Raw genomic sequence first — 4,642 nt, 5'->3', positions numbered from 1 at the left:
CCCCCCTTTCCCCACCCCGGCGTCCCCCACCTGCATCCTGCCGGGGGTCCCGCGGTGTCCGTCTGTCTGTCTGGGCGCTGGGAACCGCTCCGGCCGCTCTCTCCTTCACCTCGCACCCATCCCGCCGGCCCGGCCGGGTTTTTAAGGAGCCTCCCACCCTCCCCTGACGTTCCCAGGGCGTTTCCAGGCCGGGGCTTTACCTGGGAAATGCTTCCCCGAGGTTGCAACACCGGGACGGGTCCGAGCGAGCAGGGACCCGCCGCGGCTCCTCCCGGGGCTCCTTCGGGGTTTTGGGGTTTGGGGATCACCCCAAAAGGTCCCAGTGGGGTGCACGAGCGGTCCCAGCAGTGGGGAGAGGGCACAGAATTCCCCCCTGATCCTGGAAATCCATTTATCCCAGTTCTGACCCAGCCCGGGCACTGGGGGCGAATAAAATCCTTAATTTGAGTCAAAACCACTTGTTCTGGTGGGTGTGAGGGGCTGAAACACTTTTGGGGTGAATAAAATCCTTAATTTGAGCCAAAACCATTGTTCTGGTGCGTGCAAAGGGCTGACCCAGGTTTGGGGTGAATAAAATCCCTAATTTGAGCCAAAATCAGATGATCTGGTGTGTGCAAGGGGATGAAACAAGTTGGGGTGAATAAAATTCTTAATTTGAGCCAAAACCCAGGTTTGGGGTGAATAAAACCCTTAATTTGGGTCAAATCCACATTTTCTGGTGGGTGCAAGGGGCTGGCCCAGGTTTGGGGTGAACAAAATCCTTCATTTGAGCCAAAATCGAGGTTTGGGGTGAATAAAATCCTTAATTTGAGCCCAAACCATTGTTCTGCTGGGTGCAAGGGACTGGCCTAGGTTATGGATGAATCAAATCCTTTATTTGATCCAAAACCACATTTTCTGGTGGGGTGCAAGGGGCCCACACAGGTTCGGAGGGAATAAAATCCTTAATTTGAGCTAAAACCCAGGTTTGGGGTGAACAAAATCCTTCATTTGAGCCCAAACCAGTTGTTCTGGTGGGTGCAAGGGGCTGGAACGCTTTTGGGGCGAATAAAATCCTTCATTTGAGCCCAAACCGCATTTTCTGGGTTTTTGGGGCCCTGTCCAGCGCTCAGCCCTCTCTGGCACGGGTGAGTCTCTCCCCAGCTGGGATCTGAGCTGGTGAAGCCCCGTCCCTAAATTAATTAACCCCGCAAATTGCAGCCCTGGTGCCTGGCGGAGCCAGATGCGATGCCGAGATCAGATGCCGGGCGCTGGGCACACCTGGGGATGCAAAGCAGGAGCTGATTTTATCCCGGCAGGGATCCACCTGCTCCCAGCACCTCTGGAATTCCTCCCCGCGCCGGAAAAAGCGCGTCAGCTCGGCCCTGGCCTCTTCCTAATCTCGGTGGGGAGGAGGAAAACCTGTTCTGGTGGTGGCGGCGATGATGATGATGATGATGGCGGTGATGCAACCTCTCGGCAGGGTGGGAATCCCTCGCCGAGCCCCGGGGCGAACAGCTCAGCCCTGAATCAGCGCTGCTCCCCGGGCAGGTGGCACAGCCACGTCCGGGCCCTGCTCTTTACGAGGCATCCAGGGCGTGCTCGGGGGCCCCGAGCGGGCAGGAGCCACCCCAGCCCGTCCCCGAGGTGTCCCCGAGGTGTCCCCGAGGTGTCCCCAGCCCGTGGGACCTTGGGGGGGTCAGGGTTCCCCTGGTCCAGCACCTCCAGATGGAGAATTGGGAGGTGTTCAGTTTCTCCAGGACCTCCAAATGAAGATCTGGGAGGTGTTCAGTGTCTCCAAAGAAGAATTTGGAGGTGTTTGGGGTCTCCAGGACCTCCAGATAAAGAATTCAGAGATTTTTGGTGTCTCCAGGACCTCCAAATGAAGAATTCTGAGGTTTTTGGTGTCTCCAGGACCTCCAGATGGAGAATTTGGAGGTGTTTGGTGTCTCCAGCACCTCCAGATAAAGAACTCAGAGATTTTTGGTGTCTTCAGGACCTCCAGGTGGAGAATTCAGAGGTGTTTGGGGTCTCCAGGACCTCCAGATAAAGAATTTGAAGGTGTTTGGTGTCTCAAGCACCTCCAGATTGAGGATTGGGAGGTCTTTGGTGTCCCAAACACCTCATGTGGAGGATTGGGAGGGGTTTGGTGTCTCCAGGACCTCCAGGTGGAGAATTGAGAGGTGTTTGGTGTCTCCAGCACCTCCAGGTGGAGGATTGGCAGGTCTTTGGTGCCTCCAGAACACCCAGATGAAGAACTGGGAGGTGTTCGGTGTCCCCAACACCTCAGGTGGAGGACTGGGAGGTGTTTGGGGTCTCCAGGACCTCCAAATGAAGAATTCTGAGGTTTTTGGTGTCTCCAGGACCTCCAGATGGAGAATTTGGAGGTGTTTGGGGTCTCCAGGACCTCCAAATGAAGAATTCTGAGGTTTTTGGTGTCTCCAGGACCTCCAGATGGAGAATTTGGAGGTGTTTGGGGTCTCCAGGACCTCCAAATGAAGATCTGGGAGGTGTTCGGTGTCTCCAAAGAATTGGGAGGTGTTCAGTGTCTCCAAAGAAGAATTTGGAGGTGTTTGGTGTCTCCAGGACCTCCAGATGGAGAATTTGGAGGTGTTTGGTGTCTCCAGCACCTCCAGATAAAGAACTCAGAGATTTTTGGTGTCTTCAGGACCTCCAGGTGGAGAATTCAGAGGTGTTTGGGGTCTCCAGGACCTCCAGATAAAGAATTTGAAGGTGTTTGGTGTCTCAAGCACCTCCAGATTGAGGATTGGGAGGTCTTTGGTGTCCCAAACACCTCATGTGGAGGATTGGGAGGGGTTTGGTGTCTCCAGGACCTCCAGGTGGAGGATTTTGAGGTTTTTGGTGTCTCCAGGACCTTCAGGTGGAGAATTGAGAGGTGTTTGGTGTCTCCAGCACCTCCAGGTGGAGGATTGGCAGGTCTTTGGTGCCTCCAGAACACCCAGATGAAGAACTGGGAGGTGTTCGGTGTCCCCAACACCTCAGGTGGAGGACTGGGAGGTGTTTGGGGTCTCCAGGACCTCCAGATGGAGAACTGGGAGGTGTTTGGTGTCTCCAAAGAATTGGGAGGTGTTCAGCGTCTCCAAAGAAGAATTTGGAGGTGTTTGGGGTCCCCAGCACCTCCAGGTGGAGGATTTTGAGGTTTTTGGTGTCTCCAGGACCTCCAGATGGAGAACGGGGAGATATTTGGTGTCTCCAGCACCACAGGAACCTTTCCAGCGAACCTCCAGCATGGACATCCCGGTGCTGTGTCCTCACTGAGCAGCTCCTGTCACCTCCAGAACACTCCAGCCCCATCCAGGAGTGGCTCAGGTCTCAGGAATTGTCCTCCTGCCACCTCCAGGAGTCCCCACAGCCCCGGGGCAGATGTGGGGCTCCCCTTTGCCCCCCATGTGACGCATTTCCTGCGTCTCCCCGATGACAGCCGCACCCTCCTGGGAACCACCAGCAATCACTGCCCTTGCGAAATCCGGCCAGAAGCTCCTGGTGGACCAGCCATGGTGCCACCAGAGCTGCCACCAGCGCCTGGCCCTTGTCACCAACCTGGCAGGACCTGTCCCGTGTCCTTATCGCCCTTCCCAAGCTTTGCAGCTCTTTGGGTTTGGTTTTCTCCCTCTCCACGCCCTGTCCCTTTTTAGATGTTCATTTTTGGTGTCCCCACAACCTTTTTGGGATCTCCACAACCTTTTTGGGGTCCCCACAACATTTTTGGGGTCTCCACAGCCTTTTTGGGATGTCCACAACATTTTTGGGATCTCCACAACATTTTTGGGGTCTCCACAACCTTTTTGGGGTCTCCACAGCCTTTTTGCGATCTCCACAACATTTTTGGGGTCTCCACAACCTTTTTGGGGTCCCCACAGCCTTTTTGGGATCTCCACAACATTTTTGGGGTCTCCACAACCTTTTTGGGGTTCCTACAGCCTTTTTGGGGTCCCCGCAGCCTTTTTGGGGTCTCCAGCACCTTCAGATGAAGATTTGGGAGTTTTTGGGGCCTCCAAAGAAGAATTTGGAGGTTTTTGGTGTCCCCAGCACCTCCAGATGAAGATTTGGGAGGTGTTTGGGGTCTCTTTGGACCCCACAGCCTTTTTGGGGTGCCCGCTGCCTTTTTGGGGCTTGCCAAGCCCACGATTTTGGGGTTTCCCAGGATTTTGGGGGTTTCACTCCCGGGATTTTGGAGTCTTTCAGGATTTGGGGTGGTTTTTTTCAGGATTTTGGGGGTTTTTCAGGATTTTGGAGTTTTTCAGGATTTGGGGGCTTTTTTCAGGATTTGGGGGCTTTTTTCAGGGTTTGGGGTTTTTTTTCAGGATTTTGGGGTTTTTTTCAGGATTTTGGGGTCTCCCCTCCAGCCCAGGATCCCCAAGGCACGGCCCCGGCTCTGCCCGTGGGGTCCCCACAATGAGGGGGACACCTGGGAATTGGGGGTTTGGGGAGCCCTGGGATGTCCAAAGGGGTCTCACACACACCCCCAGCACCCCCTGCACCCCCAAAACATCCCTGGCATCCCCAAAGCTTCCCCTGCACCCCTAAATCATCCCCTAAACCCCTGAAGCATCCCCTGAACCCCCAGAGCATCCCCGACACCCCAAGAACATCCCCGGAACCCCCTGAACCCCTCCAGCATCCCGGACACCCCCAGAGCATC

The sequence above is a fragment of the Geospiza fortis genome, unplaced genomic scaffold (genome assembly GCF_000277835.1).
Source record: "Geospiza fortis unplaced genomic scaffold, GeoFor_1.0 scaffold375, whole genome shotgun sequence".
Taxonomy (NCBI): Eukaryota; Metazoa; Chordata; class Aves; order Passeriformes; family Thraupidae; genus Geospiza; species Geospiza fortis.
The sequence above is the reverse complement of the archived record's forward strand: the minus strand, read 5'-3'. Positions refer to the sequence as shown.